General features: G+C 45.5%; 1 protein-coding gene and 2 long non-coding RNA genes across 5 annotated transcripts in view; 2 read left to right on the top strand and 1 right to left on the bottom strand.

The window, feature by feature from the left end:
- ADAM12 (ADAM metallopeptidase domain 12) overlaps nucleotides 1-25,747 on the bottom strand; it is a 402,635-nt gene that overhangs the window by 203,881 nt on the left and 173,007 nt on the right. The window lies entirely within an intron of this gene.
- Nucleotides 7,238-9,104, top strand: LOC130705031 (uncharacterized). The gene is made up of 3 exons (XR_009005648.1): nucleotides 7,238-7,307; nucleotides 7,774-7,958; nucleotides 8,270-9,104. It is a non-coding gene; the product is annotated as an uncharacterized LOC130705031 (long non-coding RNA).
- On the top strand, nucleotides 17,709-23,941 carry LOC130705029 (uncharacterized). Of its 2 annotated transcripts, none has more exons than XR_009005645.1 (3): nucleotides 17,709-17,978; nucleotides 18,610-18,780; nucleotides 21,333-23,941. It is a non-coding gene; the product is annotated as an uncharacterized LOC130705029 (long non-coding RNA). The 2 variants fall into 2 exon arrangements; XR_009005646.1 differs by lacking the exon at nucleotides 21,333-23,941 and adding an exon at nucleotides 18,862-19,071.

The raw sequence follows: 25,747 nt of genomic DNA, 5'->3' as shown, positions 1-25,747 counted from the left end.
CTTCCGAGTTTATCTTACCTACGAGAACAGAGCTCAGTAAATCTTCTCTGTAAATGACCAGATAGCAAATAGTTCAGGCTTTGCAGGCCACACAGTCTTTGTCACAACTGCCCGACCTGCCCTGGTAGTGTCAAAGCAGCCACAATCAGCAGATAAGCGAATGGACCTGGCTGTGTTTCGATAAAACGGTATGGAGGTTCCTTAAAAAACTAAAAATAGTTACCATATGATCCTGCAATCCCAGTCCTGGGCGTATGTCTGGATAAAACTCTAATTTGAAAAGATACATGCACCCCATTGTTCATAGCAGCACTATTTACAATAGTCAAGTCATGGAAGCAACCCAAGTGTCCATCGACAGAGGAGCAGATAAAGAAGATGTGGCACATATATACAATGGAATATTACTCAGCCATAAAAAGGAATGAAATAATGCCGTTTGCAGCAACATGGATGGACCTAGAGATGATCATACTGAGTGAAGTAAGTCAGACAGAGAAAGACCAATGTCATGTGATGTCACTTATATGTGGAATCTAAAAAAAGGGTACAAATGAACTTATTGACAAAATAGAAACAGACTCACAGACATAGAAAACAAACTTATGGTCACCAAAGGGGATAGTGTGTGTGTGTGTGTGGGAGAGATGTTAGGAGTTTGGGATTAACATATACACACTACTGTATATAAAATAGGTAAACAACAAGGACCTACTGTATAGCACAGGGAACTATACTATTTATCTTGTAATAATTTATACTGGAAAAGAATCTGAAAAAGAATGTATATGTGTGTGTATATATATATGTATATACATATATATATGTGTGTGTATAACTGAATCACTTTGCTGTACCCTTGGAACTAACACAACATAGTAAATTAAGGACAAATAGACTTTATTTATAACAAGTGGATTTGGCCAAGGGGTCCCTGTTGGAAGACCACTGATCTAGAGCAGAGCCTCCTAAACTTTAATGTGCACGTGGATCACCCGAGCATCTTGTGAAAACGGATGCAGCCGTACAGAGTGTTCCTGCAGCCTGATCTGCACTGACAAGCTCCCAGGTGATGCTGACGCTGCCAGCCATGGGACCACGCTTGGGGGATGCATGTTGGTGTCTGAGAAACACTGGCCTAGAACTGGAAAGTAGGACCATGTGATTCACCTCTGTGATCAGTGGCCTGCACAGGAAGTCCCCTCTAGGTTCCCCCAAGGAGTCCAAACTCCATAAAGACGGACCATCTGTTTTAGTCACCACCACTGTATAACCAGTACCCAGCACAGTGCCTTGTGTGGTTAAATATATGTTCAGACATGTAAATTAATTACAGGGACTCCATGAACACAGGCTAAATGAATTCACTAGGACTCAAGCTCCCAAGGGACAGGAACTATTTCTTATACTTCTGGAATCTTCTAGACTTCCTAGGAAAGAGCCTCTGTATTATAGACTTTAAATAAATGTTCGTTGACTATTTTTAGATGTATCTTACCCAGATTCTATGTTTACACTTCCACCACTGTGGTTCTAGTCATCCTTTTTCACCTTTGTGTCCATCAATCCTTCCCCCTTCTGCTGGTAACATAACCCACACTCCTGTGGACACCCTGTTCTAAGTGGCTTAGGTAGGTCTGACCCCAAGTCATCGTCACATGAATTGGCATGGAAACCATGTTGGCCCAGATATAGCCCCGGTTTCGTGGCCACGGTGATTGGTTCAGAGACAGGCACAGAATGAGAGCCAGGCCAAGTGGACACCATGGCAAGCCTTTGCTGCTGGCTCCTGGGAGAGATGGTATCTTTCACCTGCTGCTCCAAAGCTGAGACCTTGAGTCTGGGAATGCCGATGGCCTTCGTGACCATCGTGGCAAGAGAGCCTGAACCAAGAGACAGCCAGAGAAACAGGGCCCTGATGATATTCTGAGGCCTTGGTTCCAACCATGCCTGAAGCAAGTTGTATCTTGCTTCCCAGTTATGTGGTGCAAAAACTTCCTTCTGTTTTCATTAAGCAGCTTGAGTGGGTTTTCTGTCACTTACAACCAGAAGAATTCTGACTCTATAGAAAAAAAAAAAAAAACACCTCTATGTACTCTGAGCCAACTTTATTCCTCTTAAGTTTCACTAGTTTAGGTACAAGAACCTACTTTATATAGGATGGCTAAAGATTTAATTTAATGTTAGTAAAAGCTATAAAACCTGTAATGAATGAGACCACCCACATCCACTGATCTGTTACTATTTCTTGACGCTCAGCTCAATCCACAGCAATTCAGGATCAGCACATTTGTTAAACATGTCTTTCACGTAGAAAGTCCTTTTGCAAGGGATAGGCTTCCATAGATCAAGTGGACACCTGGCATCGGGTAGGTGAAATGCAAACTCACGCTGTATTTTCCAGAAGTGAAGACAAAACCCAGGCTAGGATACCCTGTCTCAGATTTTGTAAACTCCTTGTATCATCTCTGCCCTCCCATCACTTTATGACTCTCTGTGTCAGGCCTAGAGAATGCACAACATGTTACTGCTTGGGAAACGCTGATCAGTGTATTGTGGTGATATTCTTTTTTATTGTTGTTGATACTTTAACAAAATTTGAGATAGTCTGGTCACCAGATGATCAGTTTAATGAGCAAAAACATCTCTGGGATCTGGGTACATTCCAATAATGTACACTAATACATACACTCATCCACATTAAAAGAAAATAACACATCATAGTCTAAAAATCTTTGAGGGAAGGCTGTAATCCAGCCTTCCCAGCAAGACTTCATGTGTCTGGAGAAATGCCTATTGTTTTTTCTAGCAGCATCGAAACAAGTTACCTTGAATACAGCAAAGCTGGGCCTAACCTAAGCTCAAATAACTGGACCTCAGAAATCTCTGACAGTGTGTTGTTGTTAAATTTTCTTTATGGGTGAAAATAGACTATAAGAAAACAAGGTCATTCTGCAAGTTAAGACCACTAGTCTCTAGAACTAGTCTACAGACACTGAATTTCTTTCTTACCCCTTTCAAAAAATATTTGCCATACACACCGGAGAAGATTTCAAGACCCTAAGTTCCATAACAACAACAAACCATTAAATTATACTCAGTTGGGACATTCTCCTACCTGGTCTAGGAATATGGACTAATCCTACTTTGAAAACATTTCGAACACAAGCATTAAAGGAAAAGAGTTGACTCCTTAACACTCGGCCAGGGAATTAAGTTAATCACAACATCACATGAGTATAGAGAAACAGTCTCCTGCTTCCAGAACACGTGTATTCATATCAAATGTTGACAAAGACACTAACTGTCTCCTGTCAAAAAATACTGTTTTCTATTACAGAATGTTTGTATCTGCTAAGACCAAATATTAGATAATGACAAGATTATCTGGCTAATACCATCATTTAAAGGAAAACAGAACAAAACACAAGCAAGAAGCACGCTAAATTCTAAGTGTGTTACGGATGTGGGTTTTCTTTCTCCTGAAGGCTTTACAATTCTCTGAAGATATGAAAGAAGGAAAACAAGGATTAAGAACATGAACTGGGAGTCACTTCAGATGGACCTTCTGTGACCTTGAATTTGAAAGCTTGGAGAAAAAGAGGAGAGAAAAGGACACAGAAAAAGGAGAGAGGGTTGTTAAGCCTCTTTGTCCGCGTAAGGGAACGCTGCATGACTTCAAGAATATTAGCAGAGTTGACATACTTTTGATTTCCTAAGAAAGAAATAATGATGCATTATTTCTTTTCTTACAATCTGAGCCACATTATAGCACAGATTATGCCAACTATAATAACTCAGTTTGAGGTCAGATATTTATGTGAGACAACATTAAAAGGATCATTTAAGAGACAATTCTCAAAGAAGAGATCAACATGCATCTGTGCACTTGAGATATTATTTTCTCAGATTTGAGATGATATTGATAGTGAGGATTTTTTCCAGGCTCTTGTCCACCACTAATAAACTCCATATAAAATACGATTGCTTCCAGTCTAATAATACTGACTCACATAGCAATTGGTTACTAAAATATAATTTCTTTTATGGCTCCCTAACATTTTTGCAAAACTTTCGAAGTTTATATTACTCCAGATTATTTACTGATTAGAAGATTATAACTGCTGTTATTGATATGGTTACTCAACCACCCATATTCTTCCAGATTCTTGTTCCACTCATCTCCTTATCGTCATCCCTTAGGAATTAGAGATTAAATTTCAGAATATCTTGTTAGATAAGATTACAAACATATACAGAAACCTTTACATGGTTTAACATGAATAACACTAACAGGAAAAGTCGTGGACAGCTGGCCTTCCAAGTGACTAACACATTTCCATTTCTCTGTAATTTTTTTTCTGGTAATGTATTTTTTATAGAAAGATAGTTGTTATTCACAGAATTGCAACTTGTGGATGGGACTGTAGGTTTGCAAACTTTGTAGTTTTTTCTTTCTTTCTTTTTCTTTTTTCCTGTTGGCTGCACCGTGCAGCTTGTGGGATGTCAGTTCCCAGACCAGGGATTAAACCAGGGCCATGGCAGTGAAAGTCCAGAATCCTAACCACTAGGCCACCAGGGAACTCCCGAACTTTGTGTTTCTTGATTTGCTCCTCTGACGAAGAAATTCTTCTACTGACTGAGATAAGGGAAGGAGATCCCTGGAGAATCTGAAGAAGCTGCCATAAAAGTTCCTTAATTTAAAAATCACTGGTGCTAAACTGGGGGTGATTTTGCCCCACAGACGGCAACGGAAATACAGCGGACCCTTGAACAACGTGGGTTTGAACTGAGCAAGTCCACTTATACGTGGATTCTTTTTCAATAAATATGTGCTACGGTACTGTACGGTCCATAGGTGGTTGAAACCGTAGATGCATAACCGTGGATACCGAGGGCCAACTATAAAGTTATACATGGATTTTCAACTGCATGGGGCGGGGGTCAGCGGCCCTAAGCCCTGTGTTGTTCGAGGGTCAACTGAATTTGGAGACATTTTTGGTTGTCACAACTTATGGGGCAGATCGTGGGTAGAGGCCAGGAATGCTGCTAAACATCCCATAATACACAGGACAGCTCCCCTCTGCAAAGAATCTTCCCCTTTTCCACAAAAGTCAATAGGGCTGAGGTTCAGAAACCTTTTCTAACTTCGTCAGCCTCTCATTCTTGGTTGGCTGGATGGCGCTCAGAGCTCCTGAAGATTCATATGTAATTGTGTCCAACAAACAAATAAATGTGGGGGCCACAAGAAAGGCACACCATACAGAGAGTTCTTAACAAAGGTACTAAGTAAAGAGAAAGAAATCAAATAGGATTTAAGTTTGCTTTTCAAGGATGGGTGATTAGCCAACAGGAAATAGACCACATGTTCATTGTGGGACAAAATCAACACCTCAAAATGCAGTTGGAAGAAACCAGCAGTTCACAACCTAGGAAGACTGAGCAGAAAAAAAGAACAGTCTAAGCATCCCAGTTAAAACAATCTTTTGACTGTAGCAAGAAAAGGCTACGAAACCCAGCGGGTGAGTAAACTTCTTTGAATCGTATCCATCAGAACTCTTGTACTGCAGGGGAAGAAAAAGAGAAGAGATATTTTTTCCTGTTACTTCCTATGACTTTTTGGTGATCACTTCCCCTAGCCAACACCAAGTGAGCTTTTTCTTGATTATGTGCCAACTTTTTGTCATAAGATTATTCTCTGAGAATTGTCAAATGACAGACATTTCTTTTCAAGAATTAATGAACAACTTTTCTATTACTCATTATACTGCTGTCAAAATTGAGACCGGTGAGAGCAATGAAAGGAGGAATTCTGAAGGCAAGAACATTGTCAGTTCACAGTCGGGAATTCTGGCAAGGAACCCAAATCCTATCAACACAGGAGCTACATTTTTCATTCTTTAATTACTTCTCATGGCTACTTCCAGAAAATGTAGACCGTTCACACCTTGATGAAGAGGGTGAAAAGACAATGCAGCTTCTGAAATCTTTATTCTGGTCGCCTCCCGGGGTATAAATTTCTTTAGACACCTCTGTAAAATTCTGTTGGACATGGAAATGGTTCCAAACTGATAAAAATGAATAAAAATTACCTGATTGACAGGGCTCTTCCCTTTCTTGTCTTGGCACAAAAGACAAAACTGCCTTAAGCAGTGACTATTGTCTAGAATTCACAAGGGTAATTGATGGTGATAAAATAAATGACTGAGGTCTCCTATTGTCATGTAGAATTTATTAGGATTTGTCACCATGATATGATGATATTGTCATGCTTTCATTGTGACAAATGCAACAGTCAGATTTTATAAACTGTAGCGTTTGAGACACTGCTCGCATGATTATCAAAATAATCCAGGTATTTCAGCTGCATTCTGTCAACATCTGTTCAAGAAGTTTGCAGGAAGAGGAAGACAAAGCAAGGACTATACCATCACACTGGATAAAGGCTTTAAGCCATAGAAGACCCAAGAAAGATTTAATAACGCAAGAAGCTTTTTATTCTTTCTTTACTATAACTCCCAGTCCAACAGCATTGAGCTCAATAGCAGAACATGTGACTCAACAGATTTAGGGGTCTGGACCCATAAAAGTTCAAAGTATAGCTGATTATCCTAGTGAGCATTCAACTTCACTGGGGCATATTCTCCTAAAAATAGCACACAGGTATAACTTTCCTCCTTAATGCTTTTATTAATGCAGGATCACATAACTATATCTTGGGAGTCTTCAGACACTAAGTTAATTCACACGTTTGATTCTCTGGGGACTACAGAGAACTTGATTACGGAATGTCCTGTCTTCCCCCCACCCGCCAGGCGCATCCACGTCCCTGACCTCCTCCTGAGCTGACCCTCTATGGGGAAAGTCCATCCTTCATCTCTGCCTCGTGAACTCCATTTCATCCTTCCAGAAATGGCACAAGACATTCTGTTGACTGATGCTTTGCTCTGCGCCAGGGGCTGCGCTGGGAGCTTTACAAACATTATTGCATTTTACTCTCAAGTGCTCAGCCCAAGAGAGAGAGAGAGAGAGAGAGAGAGAGAGAGAAAGAGAGAGAGAGAGAGAGAGAGAGATAGCTACAGAGAGAGAGAGACAGAGAGAGAGCACTACAGAGAGAGAGAGACAGCCCTACAGCAACTCCTTCCCCCTCCCTGGGTGCCGGCCCCACTGAGTCACCTTGCTCCAGCAGGTCCCAGCTAATGACCGCACGGCATGCCAGATGTCAGATGGGAAAGAGCCAAGTGTGACCCAGTGGGGAGGGGGAGGGGGAACATCCCAGAAGACGTTCAGGCTGACAGGATGTGCAGGTGAGTCTCTACTAAAGGTTGAATAGACGAGTCACATGAAGAAGGTGGTGGAGGAGATAAAGGTTTGAAATGACTGGTGTGGGAGATGGGGAGGACGACATGAGGATGGTCACCAGCGATCCAGGGATGACATGGGGGTACCTAGACCGGGAGGAGAGATTGCCCTGCACTGAGGGCGGCAGAGGGAGGGTGCAGAGGACGGGGTTGATCCTGAGTCAGGGCTTTTCTGGACATTGGGGTAGATCACTAGGGAAGGAGGAAGACCCTGAGAGCTCTGACAGCCTGGGAAATCATGGAAGGGAGGTGGGGACATACATGGGTGGCTTCCAGGTAGGTGGTCCTTTGGTCCCTGTTTCTGGCCAGCAGTCCCGATATTTTCCATTGCCTACCTGCCCTTTTCCCATCCTCAGTCTTTGTGGTTTGGTGGAGTCAACTCCACCAGCAATGGGGTCTTGGTCTTCCTCAGGCCAGTGTGACCAAGGCGCTTCCTCCCTTCCCCTGCTTGGGGGATGTGGTATCACAGTGTGAGGCCGGCAAGAGGGGCATCTGCATTTGCCATCTGCAACCACACGGGGCGCACGTGAGCTGCCAGAGGGGATGCTACGGAGAGAATGAAGACGGAGCCGATTCCCCCGAAGGGACACTGGCCAGGTGAGAGAACCCATCCCTGTGGTATCATATAATGGCATCTAAACCTGCCTGAAGTGTGTTTCCTCCTCTGCTCCTTTCACAATGGGAGGGTCTATTGCTGTGTTCTGGTTCCCCCTCCACCATTGTTTGTGGGGTGAGATGGGTTGGTTAACTTATCTTCTGGCCAAAGGTTGATAGGCCATGTGGGGCTACATGCACACCCGACTTGGGGCACGTTCCCCAGGCTAGTCAGGCAGGTACCCACCCTCCTGAGCTCTGTGATTGGTCTTCAAGGGATGGGTGCCTCACTTAGGCTCTTCTTCCTTCCGTAGAGATGGTCACGGAGACTGGGAAAGAGAGTTCGCATAGTCTCAAAGGAGAGGGAACCTAAGACCACGTGACCCTGGCCCCCGCTAAATGCCATCCGTGGTTCCTGTGGACAGATGCAGATGGCTACTGAAGCCCACAAAGACGAAAGCACAGACCGAGGGAGACTGCGTGAACTGATGGACACCCTTTGTGCATAAGCTATTTTGAGTTGGTATTTCTGTTACTTGAAACAAACCAGACAAAATAATACTCTTGGGCTGAAGCAGTCGTGAAGTCCAGGATGGAATGCAGAATTTAAGTGCCAGGAACGGAAAAAGGAGTTCCTTGGGGCTTAATCCTTGCCCTAGGAGATGGAACATGGGTTCCATGAGCTCCTAGCCAGCTCAGCAGTCTGGCCATGCATCACAATGGCAGGTACGATGATGCTGATTAAGATTCAGGCATAGATGCCTATTTTCCAAATGAGAACTTTTCTCCTCTTTTATGCGTGCTCATCCACAGACTTGAAAAAATGTTTCACACACAGATATGAAAATTCATTGAGTATGTGGTATCAGTACTGAAGCAACACAGCTCGGGTTCATTAATTAGAATTTTGAAAAAAATAATGATTTTTTTTTTTCTAATAATGATCAGGATGGTGCTGTTTTCCAAGGGACTAAATTCTATCAACTTTATCTTGAACCGAGGAATAAAAGGTATATTCTGAACACACATGTATCCCACCCCCAGCTTTATATAAAATTAAGGTAAACTTCTCTTGATAAAACAGTTCATCTTTTGTTCACAATTTCCAGAAGCAAATAAAATTAATGATGGCCAGTTAAGTGGCAGCTGTTCTTTCCTCTTTTTATTATTTGGGCCAATCAATTCTCTCCTGTATATATGAAGAAAACTGGGCTGTCTTGGTTTCACATGTATTACTAGACCTCACTCTAGCTTTGCTCATCTAATTTTACAGATGATATAGCATCTCTTAATCATAAGCATTTGGATTCTTTGGAACTTAATTAAAAGATTGCTTTGATTATGGAGGGATCAATTCTTTTCCATTTTATTGCAATAGTAGGCAAAGGACCTTTCCTCTTTGGTCATGACCAAATACCCAAGGATGCATTTGGACCTCTGAGCTCAGTCCCATCAGCTGCTTTGTGCGTATTTTCCCTTATGCACCCAAGAGGGATTTGTTTTAGTAATAGCATTATTGAGATATAATTCACATACCATAAAATGTGCCCCCTTGAACAGTTGTTTAGTATATTCATAGAGTTGTGGGAGGGATCTTTTTAAAAATACATGTCAGATCTTATCCCCCACCCTTCAAAGCTCTACAAGATTCATATGTTGTCCATCATTTTTCTCCCCAAATGTCCAGCAGATAATAGGTGTTCAATAAATATTTAGAGAAGAAATGTACCCATTATTTTAGAGGCAGGCTAAGCTCAGAGATCCACTAAATATGGAAACATTTGTGTTCTGGCAGAGGTATTATAAACCAGAATTTTATAAACGATAAAATGTTATAGGTTATCTTCTTTCATTTGACAGTAAATAAATTGTATACGATGTAATGTGTATATGCTTTGTTCTTGAAAAAGAACACACTTCCTTTATCTAATTTCAGACTAGGACAGTTCAGAGAAGATGCTCAGACTGAACAGGGGGAGGGATTCTGTTGTACATTGAAGATTCTTGAGTGAGTGTCTCAGGCAGAAGCAAGTCAGCCAGTAATTGATCAAACATTTGTTTCCACAGGACTTTGCAAACGAGACTTACCAACTCATTGAAATACATAAGGCGCCCACAGAACGCCCTCAAACATTTTCTCTATGAGGGTTGCAGAATAACTGCTGAGGATAAAAATATGCACAGGCTAAATAACCCACCGACATAAGACTGAATATTTATTCTTAATATTGAATCGCCATGTGACTAAAACTAATTATTGTTGTGCTTGATAATCCATATTTTGAAGAGCTCCCAGGATGTCAGAAGCATTCAGATGGAAGCAGGTCACCAGGAACATGTTTCAACAATGTTCTTAAAGGTTTCCATGCCGAAGGCTGGAATGAACTCTCCATGGCTTATCCCTTCAAAGTGGAGACCATGTGTCGCCTTGACTTGCCATGATATCGTAAAAGCAAACTGAAACAGGTTCCTTCTTTAAAAATCCAGCTTTGTGAACTGAGGTGAATTCCACGTTCAGTGATAAGCAGCTTACAAGTGTCTCGTTACTACTCTTGGGAAAATAGCATAGTGACTACAAAAGTCCAATTTTATGACTTGACCCAATAAATCACTTGAAAAATATGGTGAATTTAGAAGACTGGAAACAACTGAAATGCCCATCGATAACAAGCTGGTCAGACAAACTAGGGTTGACCAACACACGGCATTCTGTACGGCCATTAAAGCCATGAGGTAGAAGCCTGTGGCTGGGAGGGAGGGGCTGCCCGCAGATAAGGGCACGAAGCCGATGCCGAAGGACCAGCACCAAGTGGTCACGTCCCAGCTCTGCCCTGCGTGAGCTGCATGACTCAGGAGAGCGACTCCCTCCGCTGTTTCCTCATCTAAAATGGGGGGATGGTAAGAGTTCCCACCTTGGAGGGTTGCTATGAGGTGTCTCAGTGAGAAGATACTTGTGCAGCAGTTAGAATGGCACCTGACACACAGTAAACCTTGCAGAAGTATCTGCTACTATTCTTGACCTGTCTTCATCGTTATCATCAGCAGTAGCACCATGTAGACACGTGACTGTGCGCGTGGATTATCTCTGGAATGGATACAGGGCACTGGAAACCTGCCTCCTGGAGAAGGTTCTGGAGGGTCTGAGAGTAGGGGGTCAGAAGAAGATTTGCTAATTCACAAATCCCTTTTGTAGTGATAGAGTTTCTTTTTGCATTCGTTACTTAAAAAAAAAAAAAAGGCAGTACAAGTTTTAAAAATAAAGAAATAGGGCCACTGAGAGGAGCAAATGTGTTTGAGATGCGTGCCCATGACTTTCATAATGACTCCACATAGTTGAAGGCTGGGGGCCATGCCTAGGCCGCTTTCGGCCCCGGAATAGCCAACTCCCTGGAATGGGACCCTCCCCTTTCTGGTCCTCAGCCTCCCCAGGGGGACATAGGGATGACACCACCACGGGCACCGCTGGCAGGAAGGCGAAGGGGTCTGTAGTATGCCGGCTCTGGGACAACCCCACACTGTGTTTCTCCTTCCTCTTGCCCCTCCCTTCTCCTTCCAACGACTCTGGGTTTAAACCTGTGTTAACTCCGTGGGGAGATCACAGGACAGGGCTCTCCCCCGAGGAGTGAGCAGTTCAGTTCAGGGCCGCCTGACACCGCAGCACAGGATGAAGCCAGTGACACTGGGGCTCCTCAGGGAATTAGGGGGGAGAGGTGGTCGGCTAAAGCCCTGGGGCTGTGAGGGGAGGTGTTACGTACAGTGGACACACAGCGGGTAAATCGAGGGCACGAGCAACCAGGAAAGGTGCAGGAGAGAGACGGATACCCATCAGAGGCACCGAGCTGCCTGAGGAGCGCACCAATGCGAAACTCCAGCCCACAGTGAAAAGCAGTCCATTTCTCAAAAGCAGAGTGTGTGTTAGTGACACACGAGCAAACCGTCTACCAGTCACTCTGGCGTAACCACAGCTCGAAGGCTTGTGTAAACGGTACAAAAAGTCAGGTATGCTGGCCGAAGGTCACCCGATCCTTGAACATGTCACTGATTTAACTACTGAGAGCTCACGAACCGCCCTGGTTTTCTGGCTGAAGTTCTCTTGCTGATGTTCCTTCAGGACGTCTGCATTATTGCCTTTGATGTGACCCCTAGATCCTCAGACGGCAATGACCGCAAAAGGATTTCACCCTTTTGTTCTCCCTTTTGCATTCTTCCTGTGCCATTTGCTGTGAAGAATGTCTGCTCACAGCTTGCTTCTTTGAAAAGGATTTGAATGATTAGAGAGAAGATGGTGAAACTCCCCAAATGATGCACTGACGTGTCCTGTCCAGATGTGTCTTCACGTGTCCTGCCAAGGATTCCAGTCTTCACTCCATGCCCCCAGTATTCGATAGAGCTGGGGAGATAAAGCTTGGCTCTACCCAATGAGAACAAGCTACAGCCTTTCCTGTAACTGTACAGCTCACTCCGAAGTTAAAAGAATTCCCATAAAGATTAAAAAACAAACTCCACGCAAGCAGCAGTCAGCTTGCGGAGGCTGAGCCATTTGTTTCGTAACTGGACCAAACTCGAAAGCTCTCATTTTCGCCTCTAACAAGATGTATTCCATCAGAACTTTCTACATAAATCACAACTTGTGATAGACCTTTTGTTTCAGCCTCAAGAAACTGTTAGGCCTGAGTAACTCCAGGAAAAGGGCTTATCTTCCAAGACTATAAGTCTTCTCCTTCTACCGTAATGTGAAATGTATCACATCACTTCAAATGTTTCTTCAGACTCATCCTTTATTAATGATGCCTTTGGTTTTGACCATTCGGAATGTTGAACATATATCAAAAAACTAAAGGGCTTAATAGGTCAGGGAGGCAGCCTCGTCCCTTCCTGGAACCCAGCCAGGCTGCCAGGGTGACCCTGGCAGACGGCCAGAGGACACTGCCTGGGGCCAAAGAGAGAATTCCAGATTTTGAAAGATGATCCTTGAGAGGCTCCGAAAGGGGTTCCAGATCTGCATCCCCATCCACACCTTGAACCTTTAGTCTTTGGAGCCTCTTCCCTGGAACTTTTCATATATTGTGGTTTCTCCTGAAATCCCATGTCACAATTGAGATGTTTCTGTTTCCCTCTGTTCTCTTGGTGCTCAACTTTCAGACTCTGAGCTCAAGAACTGGGGATAGTAGCAAACAAACCCTTATACATTAGAGAAGCTTAATTAATAAAACAATCAGAGTAAGTGAAAATATCTTTTACAATGGAGAAGGCTGAGTAAGATGAATGCACTTCTACAATAATGACTATTAAAAAGCTAAACTTTAGTTACCTAATGAACATCCTAAATGCATGTGATCTTTGAAAAAATGAATGAAAGTTTATCCAGCAGGGGGGCAAATGTTATTGAGAAAAAATAATCAGTCCCATAGGTTTCTATAGGAAGAAAAACACCCTAAATCTATGAAGCCATCAGAGAGAAGTAGGAAAAGCTTATGTATTTGGCACATTTTTGATGCATATAAATTATGATGTTTTCTAATGAGAAAAATCAGAAGCTTTTAATTGCATGGAGACATAAGAAATTTTTTTTTGGTTTTATGTAATTCAGTCCCACTGAGCTGCCAGCCGTCACAGTGACGCTATTACGATATAATCATCAATCATCAACAACCAAAGCAAACACAGTTGTTGGCTATCTGTACATTTAAGGTGGCCATCGTCCGAACTGGGACACCTTTGACAGTGAAAAGGGACACAGTTAGTAACCGTGACCTGACAACAGGCACAGACCAGGCTGTACCAGGCAAACCTGGACACACAGACGCCCTAACGACGCCATCTGCCTAACTCCACATTTACCCACCGAGGTAGGTATTATCGTCCCCTTCTTACACACAGGAAAACACAGGCTCCTGCAAGGTCACCTGGCTGGTAAATGGAAGAGCTGGGCTTAGAGCTGACCCCACAGCACGGGCTCTTCCCGGCAGACTCACTGTGGCATCTTGGTGCTTTGGGTCTGTTAGAAGGGCCGAGGCAGAACAGACGAGAAAACGCTCAGGCTCTGTGAAAGGGTCCAGGAATGGGTTCTGTGGGCAGTGGGGCATGAAGGCCACCAGGCAGTCGGGCTGCCTCGGTGGAGCCCTGGCCCATTCACCCCACTGCACTGGATCTGTGCCTGCTTTGTTTTCCTCTGTTCAAGCAATACCCTCACGTGACACGTGACTGCACACAAAAGCCAACCTTAGGAACAAACCCTGCAAAGGGAGAATGTACCGCTCAATCCCATTTTTCATGTGTCATCAGGATGAGCGTGGCAGCTGCCAGGTGAGGATCTGTAGAGATGGTTGGGGGTTATGACTGACAGCAAGTAGTTTGGGTATTTGCGGTAACATTGACATCAATGTTTCCCATCAACTGCACGCTTGTTCCATGCCGGCCCTTGTGCCAGATGCTCTATAGACATCATAGTCAATCCTGCCAATCCTGCAGGAAATGTTACCCCAAATATACAGGTGAGGAAGATGAGATGCAGAGGTTGCAGGCAGTCAGTAACGGGGCCCAGATGTGGTAGCTGGTATGGAAGCCCCAGAACCCATGCACTTTCCTCCACTACTGTGCAACCCGCATGGCTTAGCCTCTTTGGGGTTGCCCTTGAAAGAAAAAGTACAAAACCAAAAGCCAACCCATGGCTTCAAGCCTTCCAAAGGATTTTTAACTCAAATGCCATGTTGTGATGACCCTGTACCTTTGAGCTCAGGGCCTGTGTGCCTTGTCCTCTGTGCCCTGCGTGGCCATCCCGGTGATTCCTTTGAGGAGCTGCTCAGACGGAACCGTCACCATGGCAGCCACAGGACCGCGGTACCCATGCCATTCCTCCCCGGGGCACGCTGGAAGCCCTCGCTAATCTGGATGTATACGCATCTCTTTAGCTCTGTGAAGCATGGATACCAATGGTCTTTTCTTTTTTTCTTTCTTTTTCTTAAGATTGGCAGAGCTATAAAGCGTCCATGTTTTACAGAGAAAAGGAATGTCCATAAATCCAACTGTAAGTGTTACTACGATACTATATTTTAACAGCTCAGAGAGGTCTGGTGAAAATCCTCACGGCTGCTTGGCCTTAGTCAAATATAGTCGCTTATGATAGAAAAAGACAAACCATCACTGTCTAGAAATCATCTTTTCTCGTGTACCTTTGGGTTCTGTGAGACGATCAGTAAATTTTGGTGATGTCAGTTCAACTGTCAATTTAACAGGTTTGCTACATTAATAAACTCCACCTATTAAAAAACATTTTTTGATCGACTCTTTTTTCTTTGCTAGTACCAGACAACTCTGGGTAATTGAAAAGTTTTTGTCAGTTTGTAGGGAAAATAGGAAATAGGTGTTTGGCTTTGAATTAGATAATCAATGGGCATTGACCTGGATCACATTTGTCAAAACTAGGCCACTGGGAATTGGAAATAAGGTGAACAATGGAGAGACAGGAGCTGGATAAATCTGGAATTCACCACGGTAATAAACAGCATGCTACCAGTGGGTTGTGTCTGAACCTTGAAAGAGACCACGCCTGTGCTCGGGCCGTTAATGGGTCTCCTTTGGGAGACACTCGCAGAGTCAGTCAACTACTAGGGATCTTCCACCCTTCAGAGGAAACAGACTGTGTCTCTGTACAGCTACCTGAAATATGCCTGGAGTTCATGAACTCTAAAGAACTGGGTTCTTTTTGAGACTCTAACTGCAGTAGTAAATATTTATTGAGGACTTGCTAGTTCCAAGCACTTTACAACACTCTCTTAAGGTAAGTGCGATGCTAATGTCCTCGTCCAGCTAAGGAAACAGTGGCTGGGGGCATCAATCACCCCTCTAAGATCTCACCCTGAATGAGGGCGCTGGGCCATGTTCATTACACCTGGACGGGACTGCCCGATAAAATGCAGGACACCCAGTTAAGTTTGACTTTCAGACAAACAATGAATCTTTTTTTTTTTTTTTTAGCATAAGTATGTCTCATGCAATATTTGAGACCTATTTATATAAAAGATTATTCTTTATCTGAAGTTCAAGTTTAAGTGGGTGTCCATATTTGTATTTGTTAAACCTGGCAGCCCTTAGTATCTTCCCTTCCTCCATGATGCTAAGGACTGGTCCAAAGTTATGAATGTTTCACTTATAAAACAACTGGCTTTGAAAGCCTCACCCGGCCCGAGCAGTCAGAAAGGACACGAATGACTGTCGCGTGTTAGGGAGCCGCTCCTTCCCAGAGGCAAGTCTAGCAGCATCCGCCCCTGAGAGCATCCTCAGGCTCTCGCCCCGGGGCACCTGCTGGTTCATGGGTGAGACTTCCTGTGATCAGTGCCTCAAGGCAGGGAAAGCAGCAGCTCTGATCAAGCATCTCTAGCAGGCCACTGAGGCCCAGAGGCTTCGGGAACACATTCTGATGCCACCCCTTTATGCAATGCAACACAGGCCGTCCGCGTCACTGGAGCACGGACTCACAGAGCCCCGTGGAAAGCAATCTGGCAAAACACATCCAGAACCTTTTTGGCCCAAGCCCCACCGTACAACCTGTGACTCTTGTCTCAAGGGAACAGCGTGCTGGCCTCCAGGGTGTGTGTAACAACGATGCTCATCCCAGTATAGCTTATATTATAAAAATTACACACAACTAGATGCCTAGTAACAGAGGAATGGCTTAAAGAGACGGCAAACGCACTCCATGAACTAGTCCTCAGGCATTAAAGAATACGGTTTGGAGGTCTATGCAGCAACATACATATGGTATATTTAAAAAAAAAGAAGGATGCAAGTCATGTTGACATTATGATGTAATATACACATATATAAACGTTCTGAAGGGGACATATAAAATAACAATTATTATGCTTGAGTTATTGGATTATGGGTGATTCTAATATGTGCCAGTTTCCGCTCTTTTTTATAATGCTAAAACATGTGGACAAGGTTAAAATACCTAAAATAAACTCTTCGCCATCTGTCTTTTCTCTTCCGCTTAAGGAAAATGAATCTGGCCGGCGAGCTGCTGCTCACCATTCACGTGCAACACAGAGGGGAGACAGAGAGGGGCCGCCACCCGCCATGGGGGAGCAGGAGGCAGGTGTGAAGTACAAAGACCCGGCATCGAATCTCCCCTTTACCCGGAAGACTAGATGGCCCTCATTCTCCCTAAAGAGCAAACGGGCTGAGCAGCATCTTTTCTTGATGCCAATATTGACCTCTGAATCACTGAACGTACGCAGACCCTCAGAACCAGAAAGGCAGACCGGGTCTCAAGAGGTCATCTCATCCTGGGCCACCCAGAGGGCACCCACTGTCCATCAGAAGCCCCCTCTCCAGAGGGCTGTCTCCCGAGGTCCTCAGAGGCTGAGTTCAGCCTCTTTTGAGCTGTGATGCTGGCTGCCTGGCACATGCCAACATAGGTATTACATGAAATCATGTTATTCTCTAAACAAGGTAGGGGGTGGGCAACACTCAGTCATAGGGACAGGTCATCGGCTCCTAGCCTCTGGGATTACTGACTGCATATTCTGGCCTTCTGCATAAAGCTTTTGGTTGCAGAGAGGATGCCAGGTAGGAAAATTTCGTCAGCACACCATTCTCCCTCCTAAAAAAGCATCGTGTCCAAGGCGTTTTGCCTCTGAGGTCTTACATGAAATTGAACTGGCAGGTTTCTAAGGCGTGGCTCTACTCCCAGCTGTGTGTCCTTGGGTTAATCCCTTAGCCTCACGGTGAGTCAGTTTCCTCATCTGAAAATGAGCTGCTTAATCCCATCTGTTGGAGGAGAGCTGAGCACAGCCCTGACTCATAATAAGTGCTCAGCACACAGGCTTACGACGTCTCTTCTTACAAAGAGCTGTGCCCGGGTCCCAGCAGCCACAGAACAGGCTGGTGTCTGACCAACCCACCGACGGCGGATGCTTCAGTGGGTCTGACCAGCACGCTGATCCAGACGCTCGCCTAAAGCTTCCATTCTGCCCCTGCATTTCTGGGTGTTTTCTAACCATAAAGAAGCTAGGAATTGAGGTAGGGACTTCAAGTTTTCAGGAACGGTCGGTGATAGCAGAGATTGCTGAGAATCTGTACTTTCACACTTTCCTAGTGTGAGAGGCTACAGATATAAAGCATGCAGCCTTCCCGTCTGTGTGCACGCACTCTCCCATCCCAAGTTGCTCTGTGACTCTCCTTAGAGACTTGAGCCTTTATTCAATACACACTCCGATTTCTTGGGAAATTAGACTTGCAATAAGAAATTTTCCATCGTTTCACACAGAGCCAAGGAAGAAAAGCCTTTGTCAGCTGATCCATCATACTTACTAATTGTTGCTCCGTTCCCCGGAGATTCAGAAAGCGCAGCTCTGGCACACCTCCCGCAAATGCTTTATTCAAATAAAAAAACATTCTTCATTTTGCCTCTGCCAGTTTTTCTATCAATTTACCGTTTATAAGTTTTCACAAGCCCTTCCATTTAGATCTGGGGGGAGGCAGTTTGCCTATAATGCGCACAATTCTGAATAACCTTGTACGATGTAATCCAGTAATTCTTGCTTCCTTAATAAGTCTAAAGTATAACGCTCTGACATAGATTCAAACTTGATTTCAAGGAAGATTTTCTCACATTTCCTCTTCTGCCTGTCATACTCTTCTGTTCTTGCAGATCAGCTGAGGTTATCAGCCCTGGGAATGTGAATACTACTTGAGAATGGGTGATACTTCTCCACGGAAATCATTCTGCGGTCTGTCTTTGCCATACATATCACATGCAGTAAAATGGAGAACAGCTTTCCACTTTAAACGTCCTTGAATGTCTGAGCTGAGACTCTATTAGGTACGTATATACAATTTTTAAAAAGCCACAACTTGGGCTTCCCTGGTGGTGCAGTGGTTGAGAATCTGCCTGCCAATGCAGGGGACACAGGTTCGAGCCCTGGTCTGGGAAGATCCCACATGCCGCAGAGCAACTGGGCCCGTGAGCCACAACTACTGAGCCTGCGCGTCTGGAGCCTGTGCTCCGCAACAAGAGAGGCCGTGACAGTGAGAGGCCCGCGCACCGCGATGAAGAGTGGCCCCCACCCGCCGCAACTAGAGGAAGCCCTCGCGAAGAAACGAAGACACAACACGGCCAAAAATAAATAAATTAATTAATAAATTAATTTAAAAAAAAAAGCCACGACTCAAATCTGAGAGAGGACGGTACAAGCAAGCAGTGCTGGGAGAATTCCCTCGGCTGCACCGCAAGCGTGCACCCGGCACTGCGGGAAAAGCGGCCACGGGTTCCCTCCTCATCACTCTGCAGTGTAGGCGCGAGCTGACTACTGCAGAGCCACGCACACACGCGGGCCGCGGCCTTCAGGGAAACACCCCACGGCCTCTGGTCAAAATGACTAAGCCTGGGTGCGAGCACCGAAGTCTGGTGGGAGAGGAGAGCCGTGCGTGGGGTGAATGTGGCTGCTCTGGGTGTCATGGTAACAACTAGGGTGCCTGGGCCCTTGCTCCACACGAGGCCCAAAGCTGACGGTGGTACCACCGCTTCCTCCTAGAGCCCGCATTGCATCCTGCGGGGAGATGCTCAGTTCTGCTGACGACAAACCACTCCTCAGGGAGGCTGGCTGACAGTCTGGGGCCAGATGTGAACCCAGCACTGTGCCCTCAGAGGGCTACTCATGACCCCACCCCAGTTAAGGCTGTGGGCTCTGGACATCCGGGGTCCTGGGGGCTGGGGAGGGCACGGGGACAGGCAGCTTCTGGGTGGGCCTCTGGGTGACCCCAGTGTCACGGTCCCCAGTTGTTGTCACACACAGAGAGGTCTGATACGAGACCGATGAGGGCAGCCCCGCCAGAGGGGCCTCCCTCTTTGCTTCTTCCCCATCCCCCTGGGGCTGGGGTCACCCCATGTTCAGATACCCCCATTCTGTCACAGCGCCTTGCAGCTCCCAGCTGGGGCTGTGACAGAGGAGAACCCCAGGAAAGAGAAAAGCCCTGGTGGACACGTCTCCCACCTCCAGGCACCTCCTTGCACGGGGCCTCCTTCTTGCCTTTCTGGACCTGGGAGCCCGCGGTTTCTGGGGACCCAGCCCTATTCCCTGGGGCCCTTCTGGAGAGCGGACCCCGCAGACTCTCCCATAATACATGGCACTCCAAGGCAGGCCCTGAGAACTGGCCCAGGCAGGAGAGGGAGGAACAGGAGTCAGGAGGATGGAAGGTGGGTCTTCCAGCTCTTAGGAAGGTTCTAGAATGGGGTGCCTGACACAGTCACAAGGGAAGATCCCAGGGGCATCTTCTCACACCACAGTCTCTAGCCCATCACCTTGGCCAGATTTCAACACATCACCCCCAGGGCTCCTCTGCTTCCTGCCTTCCCTGACCCACCTCGGCTCTAGACGGCCACGGCGCCATCACTGTGATGTCTTCTACCGCTCGCGTCTAATGGGAAAGTGGGCAGGGAGGGTCACGGGGGAGGGGGCCGGCCAGCCCAGCTGGGGGAGGGGAGCTTCGGGAGGTGTTCTGTAGCCCCTGGCCAGCTGGCCCTTGGAGGATCCCGGGCAGGCTGCTGCAGCAGGAGATAAGGGAGCAATTACGAGGGGGAAACTGGGCATCAGGGAAGCACCACATCCAATCCAGCCCCAGCCAGCCTCCCTCTCCACGCGGATACGGATGACTTTTGTTTCAGGCACCTCCTGCCCCCTGTGACTCAGGTTTGGGCGCAAGAAGCAGCTCTTTAGAAAGGAAGCGCCCCAAGGGGAGGGAGGGGACATCTGATTCCACTCTTCCAACTGCTTTCAGGAGATGCTATCCTGGTCAGGGGGATGCTTCTCTGGGGATAAAGAAAGTTCCTAGCTTGGCCCAAGACCCCTGAAAAGGGAGGATGAGAGCTGGTTGCATTTGTTAAAGCACGATTTACAAGTTGTATGTCCCATTCTGAGGTTACAAAGCAAGGAGGCGGAGGTGAAATGATGAGAAAGGAACTATTTAAAAATATGTCACACGCTCAGGGAACATGATCTGGCAGTCACAGAGTTTCAAAGCTGACTGATCTCTGCACAGTTTTCTAGTTAAGTGTCCTTATTTTATAGGTGAGGAAACAAGTCCAGAGAGGTAAAGAAACATGTTCAAGATCACACAGCAACAGGGTGTAAGGTCAGGACAAGAACGCGCCTGACCCTCGTATTATCTTGCCTGATTATTTAGTTGGCTTTTACTTTTCAGCCGGGAGCCGGGCTTCTCCGAATAAGTGGGTGGAGACCTGCAGGTTTCACACACGGGGTAGGGAAGCAAGCACACATTCAGGGTGCAAAATGATGGTGGGGGCGCCCCCTTCACAAAGCAGGCTGGTCTTATCTGCCAGTCTGATAACCAGCTGGGATTTCTGTACATTTTCAGCTTTTACCACCGAAAGGAGCAAAAGTCTTCCTACGAACCCCAGTGCATGGAAGTGAGGCCGGGAACCGTGCTCCTCTCTGAGCTTTCTGGAATTGCAGCTGGGAGTTCCCGGGGTCCCAGAGCGACCGTTCCAACAACCTTACAACAGGATGTAAGAGTCCACTGCCCAGTAACTCCAGCCTGCCTCCCACATGGAACGAAGTTGGAGCTTTTCATAACTTTAACAGAAACTGGGATGCGGAGTGAAGTTCTCCCTGAAACCTGAAATGGGCAGCTGGGGTTCAGTCTGAGCACCCTCGGAGGCCAGCAGGGAGGCGTATCTCGCGGAGGACCCGCTGCAGACCTGGGCACCTGGCACACATAGTCCCTGCAAGCCAGGATCATGCTCTGTGTACACGTGGCAGAGATGCACTAGAGACGACGGCTGGCCGTCGGAACGAAGAGCTCCATGTGATTCCCACGGGTCCCATGCTGTTACTCAGCCCCTGGATGTCTGCCTGACCACATCTCTCTAGGACGGAATCAGGACCAAGTGGGGAGGATGGATGGATGAGTCCAGGGACACGAGCGGGCGCGAAAGGAGGACAAAGGTGCACATGGATGTGACTGGTGAGCGCTCTGCTTGCCTGGTGGGAGCTTCTGGGTGGAGAGGAAGACACTGCCCTGCAGCCATCCTGCAGCCCCATTTGTCTGCTGACCAAATGGGTGGAGAGTCTGAGGGTCCTTCAAGCAGACTGACACACACTACATGGTGGAATCTGGTGGACCTGAGTTTGAATTCCAGCTCTGCCCCCCACTTACTGAGTGACCTTGGGCAAGACTTAGTTTCTGCATCTGTAAAATGGGATTAATAATCTCCCCCCCCCCCCAAGTTTGTTGTGAAGGTAAAATGAGAAAAAAAACATGTAGGGTACTTGGCATATAGTAAGTGCTCAGTAAATGAAAACAGTAGCCAACATTGATTGAAGGATTACTCTGCTCCTGGTACTTTCGCCAGGTGCCAGGATCCGGGATAACAAAGACTGACTTGGTTTCTGCCTCTAGAACTGACGGTCTAAAGAACTAGGGCTGGCTTTCAAACTGTACTAAATTCTTGGGTAGAAATATGAACACATCCTTTACTGGCTGAGGTGAACGAATTCCTGTTTTCTGCTCTCTTTGATGATATTTTTATAAAGATAAATGTTTCCTACTATCATCAGCATTATCACCATCACCACCATCACTACCACCTCCACCACCATTACTACCATCATCATTATCATCACCATCATCTTCACCATCATCTTCACCAGCACCATCACCACCATTACGATTATCTTCATCATCATCTTCAAGCACATTATTAAGTAGGTACTACATACCAGGACCTTGGCTTAGCCCTTTGCATGGATTATCTCATTGACTTTCAAGTAAAGCACACTTTGTAAGCAGCAACCTTACTGCTCAAAGCATGGGCCAGCAGCCTGTGTACAACCTGGGAGCTTGTCAGAAACACAAAATCTCAGGTCCCACCCTAGTCCTACTGATTCAGAATCTGCATTTTAACAATATCCCTAGTAATGTGCAGGCAAGTTCAAGTTTGAGAAGCACTGGTTCTTAGTGGCAATTATCTCTTGGCAAAAAGCGACTGGTTTGGAGAGAGTCTCCCATCATGCCTTCAGGCCCTTTCACTCTTCCTTCCCAGGGACCCCACTGACCAATCCCACTGACAACCTCACAAAGCTAAGAAAACAAAGGGGCACAACAACAAAAATCACAATACTTTTACGAGGCTGAAAGAGAGTTGGAAGCAGGGAGGAGGGTGAGAGGAAGAGTCCTGGACAGAGGGCTGGCAGCCCGGCAGAGCCCCACCCGTCACACTTCTCTAAGGCCTGAGGTCCCTGGGGGAGGCGTGGGAGGGCGCCTTCCTGTGATGACACCCCTGCGTGAGGGCCTATGGTCTGGGAAGGGAGGAGCTTCCACAAGCCAGGAGAGGAAAAGCGGGCTGAGGACCACCCCAGACTCTCCCAGCACCCCCCTTGAAAGGCAGACGAAAGATGGACGATTTGGGGCAGCCTGCCAATGGACAACTTGGGACCCCTGCTTGCCCCAACTCTGCCCAGGTCCTGTTGGCAAAGGCAAATGAACGCTGACTGAAAGTTTACAAAGTCTTAAGAATGCCCCAGTATACTGCCAGCAAACAATTAGCATGAATGAAAGCCTGACACTTAGAACGTGAGACTTTTTGCTCCATTAAATATGCAACCTAAGAGTTTTCCTCCATTCAACTTCTATTAAATACAAGATTCCAAGAGATCATTTCATTCAAGCCCAAGGACCAGGCAGCTGAAGGAACAGAAGCAAAACAGATTTCCGAAAAGTAACTTCAAATGGATGATGTTGGGCTCAGATAGAAGGATTTAATTTTTATAAAACCCTAAGATGGTTTAGTCATATTTTTTAAACACATGTTTTTTAGAAAAACTTAAATGGAAAACATCCTCCTCTTGAGTCTATTTCATACTAGAATGAAACCAGATAATTAGAAATCATGTTTCTGGTAGGGTATTTTTATACTCGAGAAATGCGGGACAATTTCATACTAAATGAAATACCTAGTTACACAAATTTGTCCTTCCTCATGGTGCTTTCAAGTTGGGATTATCAGGAGGAAGGGTGGGCTTCAAATTCATTTTTTCTGCCCATAAATCACAATCTACAGTAAAGACAGGCCAGCCTGCCTATCCATGCATGGCTCTTCTGTTGCGTCCAAATGTCCTCTGTTCTTTAAATGAAAAAGGCTGTCTTCTTTGCAAGTATGTAATAAATCTATTTGTAAGTCCAGTGATTATGCAGAGTGGGATTTACACAGAATATTTTTTGAGATCAAAAATCTTATTGACAGTGCATACAAGGGTTGTTAGAGACCATTCAAAACCACTGCAAGAAGAAGGAAAAAGTCCAGTACCTTTCTGTGATTCCCCTGTTTGCCCAGGAAAAAAAAAGAAAAAAAACCCCTGGGATAACCATATTCATGAAACACGGAGCCCAGGGGTTTCCTTATTCAAGTGACCACCCATATGGATGCCTTCTGAGTATCCCCCAGCCCTGGAGGCAGGCAGGGACCCATGATGGACAGAGAAGGATGGTGAGAGGCAAATACTCTTAATTGACCTGTACGCTCTTAATTTTCCTTTTGAGAAAACGTCTGTAGAAACCAAATCCAAGTCTTGTTTGGTTCCCGTGGCTGCTCGGCTGAATTTTGGGTTTGGCAGGTGCTGTCCCTTCTCAACTGGCTGAAGGATAAATTGTGTTAGGTGTATTAAAACTTTTATTCATTGTAATGACTTTATAAGTAATAGTTTTTCAATTTTTTTAGAATTATAAAAGCTATATATATTAAATAGAGAAAAATTATAAAGCAGACCATTTCAAGTTCCCAATAATATAACCTGGAGAAGACTAATTAGCACTTTACAGATGTTTTCCATCTTTTTCCCCATATGTATGCACTCTGTCTCTCTCTCTCTCCGGCCCCTCCCCAACCTTCCACTCACCCTCTCTTCTGCCATTGGCTAGGCTCACATTTTCCTTGGGAACCTCGCCCCTTCTCATGCTCATGATTGAGGTGCAGGTGGAGCTCTGCTTTCTATTCTAGTAAATGCTCTGAGACAAGATTTTTTTTTTAAAATATCTTTATTGGAGTATACTTGCTTTACACTGGTGTGTTAGTTTCTGCTTTATAACAAAGTGAATCAGTTATACATATACATATGTCCCCATGTCTCTTCCCTCTTGCATCTCCCTCCCTCCCACCCTCCTCATCCCACCCCTCTAAGTGGTCACAAAGCACTGAGTTGATCTCCCTGTGCTATGCGGCTGCTTCCCACTAGCTATCTGTTTCACATTTGGTAGTGTATATATGTCCCTGCCACTCTCTCACTTTGTCCCAGCTTACCCTTCCCCTCCCCGTATCTTCAAGTCCATTCTCTAGTAGGTCTGTGTCTTTATTCCCTTCTAGTCCCTAGGTTCTTCAAAACCATTTTTTTTTTTTTTAGATTCCATATATATGTGTTAGCATACGGTATTTGTTTTTCTCTTTCTGACTTACTTCACTCTGTATGACAGACTCTAGGTCCATCCACCTCACTACAAATAACTCAATTTCGTTTCTTTTTATGGTTGAGTAATATTCCATTGTATATATGTGCCACATCTTCTTTATCCATTCATCTGTTGATGGACACTTAGGTTGCTTCCATGTCGTGGCTATTGTAAATAGAGCTGCAATGAACATTTTGGTACATGACTCTTTTTGAATTATGGTTTTCTCAGGGTATATGTCCAGTAGTGGGATTGCTGGGTCGTATGGTAGTTCTATTTTTAGTTTTTTAAAGAACCTCCATACTATTCTCCATAGTGGCTGTATCAAT

Source organism: Balaenoptera acutorostrata, chromosome 16 (genome assembly GCF_949987535.1).
Source record: "Balaenoptera acutorostrata chromosome 16, mBalAcu1.1, whole genome shotgun sequence".
NCBI lineage: Eukaryota > Metazoa > Chordata > Mammalia > Artiodactyla > Balaenopteridae > Balaenoptera > Balaenoptera acutorostrata.
Note: the sequence above shows the minus strand (reverse complement) of the source record. Positions and strands in the feature narration are given on the sequence as shown.